Source organism: Struthio camelus, chromosome 2 (genome assembly GCF_040807025.1).
Source record: "Struthio camelus isolate bStrCam1 chromosome 2, bStrCam1.hap1, whole genome shotgun sequence".
Classification (NCBI taxonomy): domain Eukaryota; kingdom Metazoa; phylum Chordata; class Aves; order Struthioniformes; family Struthionidae; genus Struthio; species Struthio camelus.
The window spans coordinates 14,760,252-14,779,833 of record NC_090943.1 but is presented as its reverse complement, the minus strand read 5'-3'; the positions used below and the strand labels follow the sequence as shown (position 1 = coordinate 14,779,833).

The window sequence follows — 19,582 nt, the reverse complement described above, 5'->3', positions numbered from 1 at the left end:
ATAAAGAACTGCCCATTAAAACCAATGAGCAGTTCTTTCTACAGATCAGGGGCCAACATTAGCAAAAGGCTCTAAGTGGTTGAGGTCAAAATGTTAAGCGTAAAACTCTATTTGAAACAATGATATTTTCTAGTATTGTAACAGAATAAGATTCTGGTTACTGTGAGTGGTAGTACTAGATTCTTAATGCAATTTCTCAACTACTAATGCACAGTAAGTTTTTTTTTCTCCAAATTTTTTTGTCATTTTAGTTTCATCCAAAAGACCAGATAAAATGCATCACGGTACTGTAGGGATTTTTTAATCAAATGCAATTATATAATTAATGATACAATACTAAGCCATGGCAGTCCAATTACCATGGATGAACATTTCTTCAGGGGTCTCTAGCTCTTCGTAGTGGAGACTGGCACAGAATGGATTCCTAATAGGCAGCTCAGAGCCCCTTGGGGTATGTCACAGACAAATAGATTTTCACATGCTTGCACTGCTCTTGTCTTATTCTAACAGCTCCCTTCCTGGTCATACTAAATGAGTTAGACTTATTCTGTGGAAGCTGACTGAAGTTCTGCATGAATGCTGTAACCAGCAAATGCAAATGCTGGAGAGCAGCAATGCTACACATCATGTTTTCCTCCAGCACTAGCAAATTTCAAGCTAGGACACTTCACTGTAGTTAACACATTTAGAAAGTATTTTAACCCCTTTTTTGGTTAGATATACCAAGAAATAAATGAATTTACGGCTAAGCAGTCAATAGTCAATACTGACACAACTTGAATATGAACTACAGTTATTGAAACTTGCTTTGTAATAAGTATGATAGAGAGAAAATGAATGTCTGTTCTTCTCAGAAAAATTTTTCAGGGGACTAAAACAAACAAGACCTACACTTCATATGAAGTAGATTTAAAGACTCATGACATGAGAGAGAAAAAGAGAGAGAGAGAGAGAAATAAGGGAAAATTACCTAAAAGTAGTTGACATTATAATTCCCACGTCCACGAATAGTAGAATCACACAGGACAGAGTGACTAACATGAAAAATTGTAAATGAATATCTCTTTGTGGCACGTCTAGAGATCCCTAAACGGCATAGCTTATAGTAATGCTGCTAGGGTGGGCAGGGAACAGGGTCAGTGGTCAAAGTCAGAGAAAATGAAATAGAAATGTTTTATCCAGCTACAAGTATTGGGAGAGGGCCTAATTCCGTTTCTTCTATAAATATTCATCTTTGGCCCAAGTCTGGATATAGCAAGTCTTGTAATGAGGAAGGAAGGGTGCATAGCAGAGCAGCTGCTTCTCCCATATACTGCTGCTGAACAAGTGTCACTGATAAGACTAGTGCTAATCACCAGTGCTAATAAGAGGGACTACAGTACTGTTAACGCTCTCCAGGAAATCAGTCTCTGTATTCCTGCTTGGGACACAAAGCCACAAAGAATGAAGCCAGATGATCAGGCAATAAAATCCTTAAGAAAATAAAAATATATAATGAAAAATATACTTTTCAGCTTAATTTTACCTTTGGAGTTATTTTTGGAGTAGATTACCCTCGACTATTTCCTGCCTCCTACCTCCTTACATGCTGTGTTGTAGCAAATCTGTTGTATGTATGTCTATCAGTAACCATAGCTCATTCAGTTCTTTGAAAAAAAAAAAGAAGGACAGTTGAGTAATTTTTTTTTTACCTCCTTATTATTTGGTCTTCTTTAAGGCTAAAAATTATGCTTTGCTATGTATTGCTAAAAACGTAAAAATAATTACTCCCTACAGGGAAGGAATAGGTAAGTCCTTAGCATGCAGCTTTTCAACCCACAATGGTGTTCAACAGAGTTACTCAAACTCGGTCTAAATACCATTTGTTCCTCCCTTCACTGCTACTATTATACAGATTGTTCCAGTTATGGATTTATAGTTTCTTCACGAAACTGATTTCAATTTTTACAGTGAATGTGACATGTAAAAAATTACAAAATCAACTATATATTGTGCATATTGATTGTGTATCTACAATGAGCCATAAAGCTTAACCATAATCATGAAACTTCTTCATAGAATTACTACTTCAAGACTCAAAATTATAAATGAGGAGAGCTGTTTGATGGTTCTTATACAAGTATTGCTTATATATTCATTGCTTCAGGAGGAAATTATGTGATTATCATTAACTCTATAATGAAATTGATTTTTTTGAAATGTAATATATTGATACACCAAATGACACTTAACAGAAGTTTAAGGACAAAACTTGTTCTTGGTCACAAAGGTCTGGATTTGTAATGTGCATTAATATTGACTGACATCACCAAGTACAGAGCTGTGTAAGCAACAACAAAAGAGTTTACATGAATGCTGGAACTGGTATATGTTAACAAAGATGAATACTGGCATCTTTAGAAATAAATTCTTTTTCAATTAACATGAATAATCTGATTATTTTCACTAAGCTTTTTGAAAATATAAACTCTATTTAAATTATGAAAAATAAAGTGTTTTTATGTAAAGAATTGCGAAAAGAACCTTGATAATCTTTTCTTATGTTTTATGGATTATAATTTGAATAGATTCTGTCTAATCTACAGTTCCTTCCAGATAATAGTAGCGTGTTGTTATGCAAATGTCACTACTTTTGTGCTGCTGAGAATGCGAACAGGTCTTGACACACTATTCACCTCTACCTCTTGCAGTCAGTTTCCTAGAAAGACACTAATTCAATCATATATTTTTCCCTTTAGTCCTTGCTCCAGACATGACTCAAAACTTCTTGATATGAAGGTAAGCAAAGGCTGGAATATTCAGCCTGAACTTTGATATCAGCCTTGACCATCTATGAATACATTGTTAAAAGAAATGCTATTTTATGAATGCAGTCTATAAAAGATAAATCATGTTGTTCACAAAGCAGTTGTTCCAAAAGCAAAACAGGTCTACATTAGATTAAACTCATGACAGGGTTTATCTTCCGTATCTCAACAGCATGCACACCAGTTTGTCTTTCAGAAAATTTATCCTCCTTCTGATACCACAGACCGGAAAGGTGTATGGTTGAGAAGCTATGAAACCTATTCTTCTTCCTAGAGGTTTTGTACACAAAACAATATCAGCTCAAATTTAACATAAAGTTAAGAACTTTTTCTGTTAGTCTCATTACCCATTTCAAGATTGTGTAATGAAAGTAGACTGTGTCAAAGGCGCAACTGACAAGTCCCTGGATTTCTGAATTGTTATTGGATGTTATTCCTTTATCTCTCTGGCTTTACTTATTTTCAGAGTCTGGAGTGCCTTAGAATGAAAGTAGAATCAAATACCAGTCTTGTGCTAAAATTAAAGGCGTTTTTGTTATTCAAAATGACCATGATTTTTGTTTATTTCTTTTTTGGAAAATCTTTGCTTGGTGGATAGAATGCTCCACAGTAGCAACACAGGAATTCCTGCACTGCAGGAGATCCAGTCAATATCTTTCCTCTCTCCCAGTGACCAGCATCAAGCTACTGCAGACGAAAGCACCAGATGCCCTGCAATCTGCAGATTTAAAAAACCTGGCCCTAGGCAGGATATCTTTAATTCCAGACAGTCATGGCAGGTCTCATTTTACTAAATATTGACATAAACAATGTAGACATCTGCAGCTGGGCTGGTCATTCAGACTTCTTTTCTAGTTATAGGAGATAATAAGGCATTTCTAGAGCACAAGTCATCAGACCAATTTTAAAATACTGAATTCTCTCTATTGAAGAAAGAATTAAATGAGGCGGTGAGCTCGTATATAGATATTTACACTGTGCACATCTAAAGGTAAATGAAATACAGTCTATCCTCAAAAAACAGTTTAAACCCCAAAATAGGCGGTTATAGAGATGCTCTAAAATTCTCCTGTCCATAATGGAAAATTAATGAGCAATATAAACAATTTTGTGTGATATATTGGTCCTTCAACATCACTATGAAAGCACATTGCAGGTTAATTCCAGTTTAACAATATAATCCTTGAAAAGCCTTTGCCCAGTACCCAGAGTACTGGAGAAATGGGTCAACGAGGTTGTTTATGAAACAAAAGCTGATGCAAACAGAAAGAAACTCTTATCAGCACCTGAGTGTAAAATAACTGCCCATTGCAGTTCATCCAATACATGAGTCATTGCAGGAATTAGGAAAGGTGATTGATAAGGGGAGGACACCAGAAATGTAAGCCAGTTACAGGTAAAAGGAATGTAAACGGTTCAGCATTCCTCACTGCACTTACAGCCCTGGTAAGTGGTAACGATAACAACCTCCTCCTTTGTCTGTTTGTTGACATACTTTGCTGGTCAGCATTGCCTCTCCTGTACATATGGACACTGGGTTCCTTCCTGATGCTTTTAGAATTCTAGCCTTCGTCCTTCTAGCCAAGGAATAGCAGCATACTATCTCCCCTGCCTCCCAGGCGTGCTGGTATAGTGATAATACTGAATCTATTCGTCCTCCAAAACCACTTGCTAGGGACAGAGCTGGTCAGTCATACAGGCCGAAATATCTATGGGGTTTCTCATTCCTGCAGACAATCCCAACAACAGCTTAAAGCTATCCGTTCCTGCCTAGGAGGTAAATGTAAGGAAATCAAAATGAGTATCAAGGAAGACCTGTGGAGGTAGCTCCTTAACAGTAGATCATTGATTGATCTGATGCCTGGAACCTACTGCGACCCTTGAGGAAACAGATCGGGAGAATATTACAGCGCCAGACTTGCAGGACTGTGGATAGGAAGTGGGAGCAATATGACTACTTCTTGAGCAAAAATAGAATTTCACTAGACAATATGCTAAAGAGATAATTTTTGTAATTACTATATGATATTACCAGGCTAATAGCGAGATAAGAATATTTTGAGGGGTGACTTTGGTCCTCCTTCCTTTTTTGTATTGAAAAAATCACAACTATTACACTTTCTATTTGTGATAGCAGATGTATTTTAAACTATTGCACAATTATTTTGTTAGCACTCTGAAAAAATTGAAAGCTCCAGTAACAATATCAGAATATTCTTAAGAGTCAGATCTGCATTCCGCGTCTTTGTTTCCTGTTACTGAGAACAACATTAACAAATAGAATAAACTCTAAAAGTATGTGGAATCTTGAGCCTTTGGTGTATCCTAAATTAATACTACTCCTTTAATCCTACTTATTTTGTAAGATGACTTTACTGCTTCAGTTCAGTTACTTCATCTGAGATTCTTATAGATCTGTATAAGACAAGCATTGCATGGATCAAACAACTGTTGTGTGATCCTGTTCAGAAGAATAAGATCCTTCCAAACAGCTTTGCAAGTTGGTGTGTACTGATTGTCCACCTGTCCCTCTTTTGTCAACAACCAAAGTATTACTCATCGAAGCATTTGACCATTGACATGTTTTTACCAGTTATTTCACTGAGCCTGAACTTATACATAAATCATTTTCATTATTCCTTCTGTGTAAGGATGATAGTCCTTAGATATGCAAAGTCCCAACACGAAAAGAAGTTAAAAATGATATCCAGGACAGGCAACCCTTTTTCTTCCTTTCTTCCTTTCTTCCTTTCTTCCTTTCTTCCTTTCTTCCTTTCTTCCTTTCTTCCTTTCTTCCTTTCTTCCTTTCTTCCTTTCTTCCTTTCTTCCTTTCTTCCTTTCTTCCTTTCTTCCTTTCTTCCTTTCTTCCTTTCTTCCTTTCTTCCTAGAAAAAAGTTATGTTCACTTTGGAAGAGCATGGCAAGGTTCTTAAAAGTGATCCTTTCTGCTTCTTTAAGGGCACTGTGGACATAATTCACACGGAGGTTATACAAAAAGGATAATAGAATAAATTGCCAGAATCATGTGTTATTCACACACAGTTCTGAAAAAAATTCAGGGATGCAATAGCCGAGCTATTAACTGTGGTATGAAATCTTTCATTTAGAATTGCTCAACCCGCAGAGGATGGGAAGGTAGTTAATATGGTGCCAACTTTTAAGAATGATTTCAGGGTAAACCTGGAGAAATGCTAATCTGTAATTCTGATGTCCATACCACACAAGCCAGGCAATCTGTAATAAAGAATAGACTTAGCATGACATATCATATATGAAAGCCATGCTTCCCCTCCCCTGATACATGATGTATCATGATTAACCTGCTAGAGCTCTCTGGTGAGATCAACAGCCGTATGGATAAAGGAGAGCTGATTCATAAAATATACTTGAATCTCTAAACTGTATTTTGAAATTTCACTTGGCTAAAAGATTTTTTTTTTTAATTAAATGGCCATTAGGTAGATGTTCACATACTTAACACTTAGTCAAGAAATAGAAAACAGAAGATTTAGTACATGGTCAGTGTTATGAACGGAGTAAAACAACACACAGAGCACAACAGAATACTTCAGTGATCTGTGCTGTTAACGTATCCATAAATGATCTGGAAAGGGCAATTAGATGATGTGGCAAAATCTAATGAGAAATCTAAGTTGTTCATGTTCGTAAAAAAACGCAGGGTGACCATCTAGCATTGTAGAAGGACCTGACAAGTCCTGACTGACAAAACGGAAGATGAAGTTAAGTGTATGCAAATGTAACGTAATATATCTAAGATGAATGATCCTCATTTTATACATATCATACCGGTTTACTGCTCTAGAGTGAAGTTTAATAGTGAATTCTGTGAAAATGTTGGCTAAGGACTCACTACAGTTAAAAAGCAAAGAAAATGTTAAGCAGTGTTGGAAAAGAAATAGAGGACAAACTACAAAATAGCATTATGCTTCTATAATCTAGTACTGCTTTTTATTTGCAAAATCAAGAAAAAAGTTACTTCCATATTTCTTGAAGGGTATTAAAAATAATAACAGCAATATCTCTGTGAAGTCAGCTTCTTGTGTTAAAGCTATTTGAAAGGTCACCAATTCCTAAGGTGTAATGGTAAGTGTTGATAGTCCTTGCTAATTAAAATAACCTCCTACACACTGAGGCTGCTTTTTAAAAGCACTTGTTTCCATTCTTTGAGAAAATGAGTTTCGCAACTAATGGCAAATTCTGAAGTTAGTCTCCAATTATATGCAAATGCAGATGCAGACTCTCTTCTCTTGCGCACACCCTCTCTCTCTCTTTTTGTTTTTTTTCCCCCCTCTTTCCCCTCCCCTACTTTTTCCTTCCTAGCCACAGCACAGTGGGAGAAGTAGCAATTGGAAGTGTTGAAACCAGGCCACTACAACATAATTGCAACTGCATTAGCACCAGAAATGTTTTAGAACCAATTAATGGGGAAATTCACTAAAAGCCCCATTATCTCTTTAAAAGAGCTTTACACGCTTATGTCATGCAGCTCATAAATAACAGGGATCTAAAAGGAAATTCCTTTGTAAATTGTTCTTCAGACTTTGTAAGAGTAGGTGCCAGTCATGGAGCTATTGAAACATAAGTTAATGTTCAGAATAAAAGCGCCATGGCATGAATCATGATCTCATTTTGGAAATGACCGTGGGTGGAGATGGAAGACCTCGGCCAGATTAGTTATGTTACAGACACACAAGGGAACTGAGGAGATTTGGATTAAACATGGATATGTCAGCCATGTTTTAGAAGAGATTTAAAGATGCTGTTAGAGTAAGACACAGTGAAGAGAAAGCAAAAAGGGGCACATAAGTACATACAAAGTCATATAGGTAACTGACGAAAATGAGAAGGAATGCAAATAGCAATCCATGCTTACTTTAGTAGCAGCCAGTCAAAGAACTATGTAGTATAATAAATCGGTTGGATTACAAGTCAAGAAGCAGGCAGGCAGCCAGCCAAGTAAACCTGTGGCTATAGTGGCAGGTGTGGCATCACTGCATGAATGAGTGACTTTGAGACATCAGGCTCCTCCAGAAAATCAGCCTCATCCTTTGTGCTGGTATTTGAGGTCAAGCTTAATTGCCTTCTTGTATACTTTTGTGGTCCAGAGTAATAATTTCAGTAAGGTCCAAACTGACGTTGTTCCCGAGATACCTAGAGGAATTTGGAGTAAAACCTGTGTAGTACTTTTTACATCTGGAATCTTGTCTAGGTATAATCTTAAATAGTCTTTGGGTGATATCTTAGTTGCTATTAACTATCAAGAAGGTATAACAAGATCTAACCTCGGGGAAACAGATTGTGATTTATTTTAATACACCCTCTGTCAGAGTGCCGGTGCCACGTAGACAAGAAACCTTATCAAGAACAGCCACAGAATAATCAGATGCAGCAGACCCCATCAGAAGTAGTTTAACGTGGTGGAGGGAGCGGCATCTTCTTTCTTCCCCACTTCCCTAGTGCGGAATTCTCATTTGGTCTTTCTGTAGATGTTACAGTATTCTGAAAAAAAGATTACACTGGGAAACAGGACAAGGGACTTTTCAGAGATGTATAGATATCCTGCATATATATGCTAGTGAGAAATTTGGATATTTAGGGGTTAATATGGGGTTACATATGCTAAACAATCTGGCTTCAGTGATAGAATTGCACTTTAGTTTCGTTTTAACTTTCTTTTTTTTTGGGATTGCTGCTATAGAGGAAAATAAGGCTACTGTTTTCCTTAAAGAAAGGAAAAGGACAAAAAAACCCACTGAAATGAGTTCAGTGATGTGGTTACTCTCCCCAGTTTTGCAGTGATTCTGTTTTAGCCTTTGGGTGTCAGGCTTTCATTTCTTACTACCAAATATTTCCTGGATTCCTGCATTTTATTTCTTCTGCTGTAGTTGATATTTTACTTCTTTCCTTTTCTCATTTTTTTCATTTTGCTACCCTTACATCTCTGTATCATGCTCTAGTAAGTGGATTGAGGTAGACATTACGCTGAAGAAATCCCAACAGGAACATCAGGTAGCAGCACAGCTTTCATTTGTTGCTTTTTTCAGCAGACACCACCACCTCTGCTTTGCTAATTTTGACAGAGAATATTTCAGAAAAAATTACTGAAAGGTATCTGATCTCATATTGGTCAGCGTCTCCTTGGATGATACCATGCCAAGATACTGTGTTTGTCTTATACAAATTAAGGGAACGACTTTGTGGAGAAAGAAATGGAAGAACAGTAAACCTCTCAGGTTTGTCATAATACTCTTTCTTCTCATGTTAGTATCCACCGTTAACATCAGAATGCCTTTGAAGAAGCATTCTTTTAATGCATGTTGTCTTATTCACAATGTACAGAGAAATAACAATAAAGCTGGTGACAGGATTCATACATAACCTCTGTCAAGCTGACATGGATCTGGAGAACCTGAGGGGACATTAGCTATAACTGTATTCATAGATGAATGTTGATTCACTGTCATTGCACTCAATGCCTCAACGTTTTAACCTTTTTTATTGCTTTAAAATATGTTAAGTAACAACAGTTGGGGTTAAACTGCAAGACTGTTTTTTGACACATCACTACATTACAAAGTTGTTATCACCTTTTGATTTCTAATGGAATCCGGAATGGATCTGGTAACTTTGCATTGTCTCTTGTTTCTTTAGCTAAGAGTAGATTATCTGAAAAATGTGATGTAGTGGGAAGCAAAACTATCACAAATTTGTACTAAAACACTCATAATAAAGTTCTAGGCATAACAAGGAGCATGTGGTGCTATAAAAAACATAAAATAGCAGTATAGGATTTAGGGTTCTGGCTTCTGTTCCTTTCACCAGAAGGGCTTTAAACCCATATGTCTTGTGAGAGAGCTATCAAGCTAGGTAGCTGGGATAGGTGGCTTCTTCAGTTGCTTCAGTTGTTCTGTTGCATTTTGCATTTCATAATAAACGATTCATTAAGGCATTAAGAGATGCTATATAGCCTGATAATTAGGACAGTCATCTGAATGTTAATTCTTGTGCCAATTAGTATTTCAGTGTGAAGGCATCCGTCAGCTTGGATTCAAATCTCTATTCTAAACCAGATGACTGTCCTAAACTACCAACCATAGCGGCAATCTCTTTTCAGCTCAATGAATATTTAATTATATCCAAAGTGAAGAAATGGAGAGCAATGTTATCTGGGCGGCTAGAAATTATCACGGTCACTGTAGCGCCAGGGCCCCAATTGTGAAGCTTCCAGAGTAACCAGGCTCCTAAATCCACATGAGTGCCTCTGTTGACCTGAGAATTTGAAAATCCTGGAAACCTTCAGGCAAGTTGTAAAGGAGATAGGGCTGTACGGGTCTTTGTCCTCTCATCTATTCATTCATTCATTAATCAGGTGCTAAAAAAATCAGCAGGTAGGCTGGCATGTGAACAGGGAGTTCTGAGACATTTTTGGCACGAGCAAATACATCAAAACCCTATATGTGTTCTGCTGCAGCTTCACTGTGATCTTTGAAAAATATTTTGCTTTCACTGATTCCACATTCTTCAATGGAAAATGCAAAAAAAAATTGTATTTTCCAAACAGCTAAATGTTTACTTCACAGGCCTAATTCATTGCACTGAGTATAGCTGGATAGCTGAATGACACACGCTGAAGGAGAACTATCCGTAGATGAACATGACAGACTGTGTCACTGCCTTCTAATACACATACACTTTGGTGAGGAACGCGTTCCTGATATTTGCGTAAACTGGGATGCCAGGGTCTTACTGTTTTGAGCGAGAGGATGAAATGATCCGATCAGTCTGCCAAGTTCCTGTAACTCATCACTTTCTATTCCCCGTGAAGTGGCATTCCCCTACTCTGGCTGCCAAAAGCTAGTTTCTGTTTCACAGTCCCAAGGACAGTGTAAAATCTCATTTACTTATTACCTGCTTCTTAGGCTAGCTGCTGCAAAACCTATTTCTGATTTGCACTTTGTTTCAACTAGTGTTCAGCTACTAATAAATTCTCTTTCTCTCTTACTCCTTTGCTCCTTCCTTTCCTCCCCCCTCTTTCCTTTCCTCCTCCCGCCCTCTTTGGGCATATTTCCAAGTGTGAGCAAAAATGGGTCCCCAGCCACATACAATAAGCAGTGCACGCTGTATTTCATTCTTCTTTTAGAGGAACTGAAACACAAGATATACAATGGGTACTATCTGGAGTCAAACTTGTTCGAAAAGGTACGTTAGTATATTAGACTGTATTTTTGTCTATATATTCGACTGTGTTTTTATCTGATACTGGCACTTAGATTCATGTAATATTTACATATAAATCTTCAGTAACTTTGCAAAAATCACCATGTATTGCAAGTTGCGCGCAGAACAAGCAGGTGTAATCCTGGGAAGATAAACTTAATCCAGCTATTAGCATTGATTTCTTTAGCATTTTATCAAACTCCCTGTTGTAGCAACAGTCTTATGCTGTTTTTCCATTCTGCTTAACCAGCAGATGACTCAGTCTACAGACCGAGATAATGTAGTACAATTATAGCATTCAAAATGGTTTATGTGTGACTACTCAAAGCTTGTCTTCACTCTGTTTATTGGCTACTAGCACACTAAGCTAAATGCAAGTTAACAAATTCCTAAAAATACCCCGGGGATGAATCATCCCTTTCAAAAGGGTTCTGGAGAGTGTTTACCACTGTGATGGTAAGTCACGAGGTAGTAGGGAAGCCAATTTCTGTTACAGAAAGAGACAAGCTTGAGTCAGCCAAATGCTATGTTACAGATTCTGAAAGCTTGGCCTGGAAAATGGCTATTATGAGTTAATGTCCTCAAGCTTGGGCAACTAAAGGCGACTGCTAAAGCAAAATTTTCCCAAAGTATCCACATATCTTACAAGTCTGATTCTGTTGCTCCCCTTAGGAGTTCAGCAGTTAGGATTTTCTAACTTTTAGGAAAGTTACTCCCAAGTAACTCATGAAACAGTGGAAATTGCTGAGCCTGTTCACTTTGAATTTAGGTGCTTGATTTTCAACACTGAAATTTGAAAATGTGTGTTCCAGTTCGTTGCATAGAAGTGTATTTAAACATTCTGTGCTACCTGCAGAGCAGACTGAAGTTTTTTTGAAAGAAAGAGATTAAAATGCGGTATCTTTTCCTTAAAAACTTTGTTTGATGTATCCAGCACTAAATAAAAAGGGTTAGAAATTTAATGGTTAATGATGAATAATAATAAAATCTAGGTGTAAATCACATTGACATTTCAACCTTTGCCCTGTTGTTAACCAATAACATACTATAATAAATCTACTAATTTCTACCAATGTCCAGTCAAATTTAGTCCTACTACATCATTATATTATTCCATGGTGGTTTAATTCGATTGAAAATTTACTGAAGATTGAAGTGTCAATAAATGTCTGAAATCTGCATTGTCTTTCTATTTGCTAAATTGTTGTTCTACATTTACATTTTGATCCCTGGCAGACGGCCTAGGCACACCTGCTCTGAAGATCTCACTAGTGTGGCTGAAGGAGCTGCCTCCGCTCCTGCTCATCAGTGCTCCTCTGATGGACATTACCATCCATGCACATCTGAGATACCTTAACTGGTGACACAGCTGCAGCGGGGCCTCACTTCCGTCATGTTTTGGGCAGCAAGCATGCACACCTAATCAGCACAGGCAACGTGGGCCCACTAGACAGAGCTAAGAAAAATGTGGGAGCGCCTTTACACAGTCCAGATGTTGGGCTGGAAGAATAAGCTCCTGAAGCTCTTATGTTAAGCCCAGGCGAGATTAGGTGGGTAAATCCCAACCTTGATCTGTTTCAGTGCAAAACCAGATGAACTTAAACATTTTGAAAAGTTAATTAAAAGCCATGAAAGGTCTTCTGCATTTGAATCTTAACAAGTTGAGAGATATGGCCGTGCTCTTTAGATAAATGTGGAGGGGCCAATACAAAACACTTTTTAGAAATCCTGAATCAAGCCTTTGATCAGACAGGACGAACCTCACAGACCAGTCCTAATTCACCTCTCTTTCCATGTATTACCTTCCATTTTCAAGAATGCTATCTAATGCTCAGCAAAGAAGAAGAATGGGAGACACATGCTGTGGCAAATTAGAATAAAGTTTATGACCAATAAAATTCATAAATAGAATTTTTAAAATGACATTTTGAAAATAGATGCAATATAAATGATATCATGCTCTGCTATCTTGTTCTCTAGGCATTGTTCATTACAACAAACAAGTTTAAAATTCCTCGCCAGTAAAGAGTGAAACATACTATACGAAAGGACATAGATTAAAATCTTCCCCTTCACAAACCAGATATCCTTGATACTCTGCATAGAAGCTACTGGCAGCTCAGAGAATATTTCTCCGTTTTTTTCACTGTAAAAGAGTTCAGTAAATCCTTGCTTCTTAATTAAAAACTTGTTTTACACTTGTCAGCATAATTACAATTTAATCATACTGTGCTTATTCCTTGACTCCTCCCTTTCACAGTTATACTTTAATAAGCAGGCTGATGTTTGTGTTGAAACTGTTATAAATCTTTAAGAAAGTAGCCTATTAAAAGGCTCACTTTAGCTCACACATCTCTAGTCAGAAGGGAAAGTGTTATATAAGATGTGCTACTGCCATATTTGTACAGATAAATCTGGGGAATTGCCTACGGGGAAAAAAAAATTATGAAGAGTAAATGAGGATATCTTTAGATAGTCGCCTGTGTTTGAGACTCTTAAACATGCCCCAGAAATGTTTGTGATAGTAAAACCTCCCACTTGATCCCTGTGGAAGCGTGGAGGAAGGGCTGCTGCTACACTGAAGTGGTGAGTTAAGTAACTGTGGATGCCTAGCGAAAGTCATTTACAAAACCTCTGCTTTTATGTGATTCAGGCTCCAAGCTCTTAGCTCCTGCACTTTGTCAGATGATCCATGTGCCATCCTTCCAAGACTGCACTTTGAAAGAGGTGCTGTAATGTAGCTTCACAAAGTGAAATGCAAAATAAATGAGACTGCAGACAGGACTCTACTTAACAGCCTTCTGGGAGCTGTTTATCAAGCCACAGATGTGTCTCACATACATCACTGACTACAGGGATGGCTCAGGACACTCAATGTGACCACTGGAAAGCTGGAAACTTATCAGGGAGTCCAAACACATGCGGGGCCACGAGTTAGAGATAAGAGTCTGAGTACTTCAGGCTTCTTTAGAACTTCTCGTTTCACTTTTTCGGAACTGGATGAAGGAAGCCAGCAGTCTGAGTAGACCTCTCATAAATTTTAGAAACAAAGAAATTCGTAATTACCAGTGTCATCTGAAATTTCAGGTTAACAGGCAGGCCCCAAAACTGAGAAAGAACTGTGTGGTTATCTGATAACCACAAAAGAAATCGGTATTAATGATAAGTTGGTAATGAGAAATAGTTATTAATAAGCGTTTGGGAAAGAAGACTGCTCAAAAGCTGGAATTGCCTAGAAGAAGAAATCTAAAGACTCCCTTTTCACCCCTATTCTAATTCAAATTCTGCTAAAGGAATTAAAAAAAAAATGTCCATAAAAGTACGGAGCAAAAGTACTACGTACATCAAAGTGTGAGTGAGCATGTGCCCAAGTACAAATGCACACAAGCACATCCTCACACACTAATATTTATATATTTAAAACTGTCATCTGGGAAGAGTTTACATAGTTCACTTATGTCCTCTTGATCCTGCAAAATAGTAAGTAAGAGATGAACGGTGGCATGGTTTTGCAAACATCTATAACCAGGCTAAAGATTATTGAGATGGCCAATTCACAAAGTTTTACCCTAATTTTTTTCCTCCTTCTAGCAGACGTGTGATGCTATTAAATTAGCGTCTAAACAATAGCAAAAATATATTCTACATTAAAATTATACATGTAGAAATAGCCAATGCCTTAGAAAACTGCTTGTGAAAGTACAAACACAAATAATTGTCTTAATTGTATACAGTTTTTTCAATTGCATATATATTTGTTATAAATAGAGCTAAGTAAATAATCGGATTTCTGTTTGCTGGCAGCTCCAGAAAAAAAGAAGCCCATCAATGGATGTACAGGCTTCAAAAATACATTTAATGTTGATTAAAACCGAAATATTTTGTTTAAAAAAAGTTGAAATGAAATGTTATCTTTTTTTGAATTTTAACAAGTACAATTTGGCAAAGAGATGAATTTATGAAGTATTTCAGTACAGCTGTACATATGTTTCTCACATGCAAAGTTCTGGCTAGAAAAGGTTTGCACAAATCACAAATTAGAAAATTACAGCATGCTTAGCAACCACAGAGAAAATTTCAGAATACAATTTTACACTGATATCACTAAAATCTGGTATATGTCACATTATTTTCTTTTTTGGGCCTATTTTTATTACTTATTTGTCATATTTTTTCCCCATTCTTTTCCTTTCATTCTGCTAAACTTGTGGCTATACCTCTTTTTTTTTTTTTTTTTTTTTTTTTACTTCGGATGCAAATATTCCAGCAGTGAAATCAGGTCATCTATACATTCAAAATCAAAGGTAAAAATATACTTCTCTCCCTAGGTATTTCAGGTTTTGGTATGATCACTACCATCATATGCTGGATTAGTTTATATTTTTCATACTCCTGAGGAATTAGTCACCTTATTGACCTTCTAGGACTTGGAATAACTAAGCAAACAAACAAAAGAGAGAACCTTGCTCTGACTGCCAAACTAAGCAAACATGACAAGGAAATCACTAGGGTAAGCTCATACATATGCACTGTCAAGGTGCCATCTTGACAAAGTGTCTTTTTTCACTACAGTCACACGTTTTATACTGTCAGCAGGTTTTAGAAGTGAAATAAACGTATTTCTTTGTTAGAATTAAAAGGAAAGCTTTAAAATCCTTATCTGTACCTTTTTTCAACACAGTATTAAGTAAAAATGCTGTTAACGCAAAAAGAAAAAAGGTGCAGAGAAAGGTCAGTGTGATAGGTTTAGAGGGTGCTGCTGATGACTCATTAAAGCTAACTGCAATGATGATTTTAAACACTGTCACTGCTTCCACCCGTTTCCTGCAGTCTCTCCAGCAAGAGACGAAAGCACTGGGGTCTTGACATGAAATAAGCGAGCGCGTAAAGTTCACAAGTGCTTAAATTCATCCTTCTTCACTGAAACATACGACTATATCCTCTTAATTAAAACTGCTTTATTGTAGTGCTGAGAAAGGCTGAATTAGGAACGTGCTAGAGGCTTGGTTTCAGGTGCTGATGGAGAGGGGAGCTGAATTGCAGGCTCTGTGGGACTGTTCCTGGTAGCCCCAGAGGTCTGAATACGAGCAGTGGTGTTAGTGGAAACATTTGATACTTGCTTGCCTGGTGATTCACTCTGCTTTTGACAGACCACATTAAAAATTTGATCTCTTTCAAATATTTTTTATGCTGCAGTGTGTTGAGTTTAACTATACTAGAAGTGCAATACGCATTCCCTTTTCTACAGAAAGGGGGGGGGGGGAATCAGATAGGTGCATCATCCAGCTGTATATCAGATGGACTTTAGCTGGAAACTGTGGATCCATTTTTTTATAATATGGATATGCCACAGTTTCAGGTGGCTTTACAGTCCTCATTAAGCAATGTATAAGGAGAAAATGAAACTTTAAGCTCACCAAAGACACACATTCTAATAAAGCAAATTTTAGTTAAGGAATGAAGAATCAGCCAACAACTGCTTTCTGCTCACCTGCAGCCACTAGCTGCACTACCTTTGCGTGCTGGAGAAAAGTTTTGTCCGATGTCCCAAAACTCCACTGTGAACTATTAATAAGCCTGTGTGCATAAATGGAAGAAAAGAAAGGAAAGGAAGAGGAAAAGGAAAAGGAAAGGGAAAAAAAAGGAAAATGAAAAGGGAAAAAGAAAAAGAAAAAGGAAAAAAGAAAGCAAGAAAAAGAATAAGAAGGAGAAGAAAGAAAGAGAAAGAAAGAAAAAGGAAGTGAAGGGAAGTGAAGGGAAGGGAAGGGAAGAGAAGGAGAAGGAAAGGAGAAGGAAAGGAAAGAGAGAAGGTGAAAAGGGTAAAAGCGGGAAATGGAGAGAAAGGGAAGGGAAGGGAACATATGAGAAAAGGGGGAGGAAAACAAAAACTGCAGGAAGCTTCCTCTTCTCTGTCAAACCAAACTAAACAGAAGACAAAAAAAAATCTGCTATGTGCAATTTTTAACTGGTTGATCAGGAAGGTATTCCCGGAGCAATTTTTAAATTCAGGAGTAATTGCCACTGTTGTTTTGATTGGTGATGCCTTTGGGCAGCAATTTGCTTCTCTTTAGTTTTTAGGAACTGTTGTGTCAGTCAGATCAGCTACCGTATTCAGGGACAATTATACTACCTACACTAAACTAAACTAAGGAGAATACACACTGAAAGGCAAGTTGTCCCATCCATACTTTAAGGTATAATCATTTCATCCAGCTGCTCTTTCTGTGATAGAGGACTGAAAGAGTTAACAGGAGAGATGAGATGTCTGTTAAGAATGAAGATGATGGGAACAAATTTCTCCTCTTTTCCTTCACATATTTTTATTTACAGATGCTATTTATTTTCTTCTGTAATTGTTATTTATCATATTTCTTAGCACAACATTAATGAACCAGCATAAATCAAGTATTTGCCAAATTCAGCACAACCTGCCTCTCTGCCTCTCTCTGTGTCTTCCTTCTTCCTTCCCTATATGTAATATGTTTCCGTTTATTGACTGAGTACACCTCTTAGAATCACAACTGAAATTATGAATTTAAAAAGGATTTTCTATGAAAACTCTACATATTTGATTTAAAATATTTGACAGTGTTCCTAAAAACAACTTTTTGTTTTAGGTCCTAATGTACCATCCATTGCTGTTCTTTATAAACACTGATCCTACCTACTGGAAGTAGGGAAGCATAATTTTCTACTTTTAGTGATGGGAAGCTAAGTGAAAGGGGCATTAAAGGACCTAGTCAGTTAACTGATGTATTTTAGTCACTGGTCTAAACTGCACCAGAAGTGCATCTTGCTCCTGGAAAAGGATACCCATTCTGCCCACATCCCGCCTCCACATCAAGCATAACCTTTTTTGTAGGAAGGAAACCTAGACATACAGCCTGCAAGGCAGGAACATCCTCATGGCACATAGCACCCTTTAGATGGTGCCACAGGAAGTCTGTAGCAGATGTATTTGATCTACATAATTGTCCTCGCAGGACAATTGCAAAATACCCGTACGAGGGAAGATAAATGTAGGCAAAAATATCTAAAAGCCACTTCAAAAAAGAAAGCTATTACACTGTATGCTGCCAACTATAATCATCATGATTATTACACTTTAGTATTGTATTAGCACCTAGATACCCTACTTCCATATTCCATACATTGGAGAAATATACAGTGAATGAACAGAGCCCAGTCCTGCAGCGTCCAGCTAACAGCTAAGAAGTAAAATATTTTCCAGTGTGTTGCAACTGATAACATGCTAGATCTCACTTCTACGCCTGGACATTTTTGCATTGTTTGGCAAGTAACTTTATCACCTTGTGTTTGTTTTCGTTTCACAAATTTGGGGTATGAGTATTTTACTCCTTGTTGCAGTGCTTTTAGATCTGAACGTGCAAAGAACTATTAAATGAAAAGTAATCAAAGGAAACAAGGAAACAGTGCTGGCAAATAAGATGTCATTAAAGAAAAAATGTGTAAAGTATTTTGAAATATAAAAGGTCTATCTGTCCCCTTGCAATGATTTTTCAATTTCTTTTATAGAGAGACTGCAAAGGAAAATCTGAGATAAATTACCAAATGAGCCATCCATGGCGAAGAGAGTTCTGGGATAGTGCAGGAAGAACAAAGTCAATGAAGGTAAAACAGAAGATAGACACATATTAAACTTTTAAAATCCTAACCACATTATCCCCCAGAAAGAATCTGTCACTTTTTTTTAGAGCTTTCATCTAGACACTTTTCTAGTTTTAATTTGTTGTATACTATAGATGTGTTGTCTGATTTCTGAAAGTCACCCAAATAAAATCTTTATTTATACTGGAGTTGAACTTCTTCCTTATTCTGCTAGAGGCCTTTAGGGCAAAATAATCTGAGAAAATAAGATATTAAAGACAATGTTTCGCTGTTCTAACTTCAGTGAGTGAAATAAAGCCATAGTTTTGTACATAATGAAAGCAGAATATCATAAAATTGTTGGCTGTTTTTAAAGATGGCCCTATTCTCTTTAGCCATTGAAGAGCAGTGAAAGTATCTTCTTTACAGATAGAGAAAGAAGAAAAACTTCAATTTTATACGTATTCTTTACTGTATAGGCAGTGCTGAAAGGAAACCTGCAAATGAGTGGAAAGATAGAGCAGTTGTACGATGGGTAACATGTCTTGTGTGGGAGCACATATAGTAACCAAGGAGTGCTAAGGGAATATTAATCTGTGTTTGCTTTGGGCTGGCTGTCTGAATTGCAGCCATTGGATTTTTATAGCAAATGGAATACGAGATGAAACCTGCAAACTTCACTCCTGGGTCAGCATAAAGGCTCAGCCATAGCCCAGGGTCTCACCATGTGCCGCAGGGGAGGTGGAGCAGAAGCCCTGGCCTGGGACATGCATAGCATGGAGCAACTGAACATATTAGCTTGGAATGCTGCTGCATTAACACAGCTCTGTATACAAATTAATAAATACTCAGGAGTTACTGCAGACTTGTTCAGACCCCTGCACTATGAGTAACATTCTGTCATCATGCTCCTTTTCAACTACAGTTCAG

At 37.3% G+C, this 19,582-nt stretch overlaps 1 long non-coding RNA gene across 2 annotated transcripts; it reads left to right on the top strand.

Moving 5' to 3' along the window:
• The first annotated feature begins 8,723 nt into the window (after nucleotides 1–8,723).
• On the top strand, nucleotides 8,724–18,816 carry LOC104150000 (uncharacterized). 2 transcript variants are annotated; one of them, XR_695458.2, is made up of 4 exons: nucleotides 8,724–9,060; nucleotides 10,900–11,026; nucleotides 12,281–12,594; nucleotides 18,581–18,816. It is a non-coding gene; the product is annotated as an uncharacterized lncRNA (long non-coding RNA). The 2 variants fall into 2 exon arrangements; XR_011139405.1 differs by lacking the exon at nucleotides 18,581–18,816 and having other exon boundaries at nucleotides 12,281–13,261.
• Nucleotides 18,817–19,582: the final 766 nt, after the last annotated feature.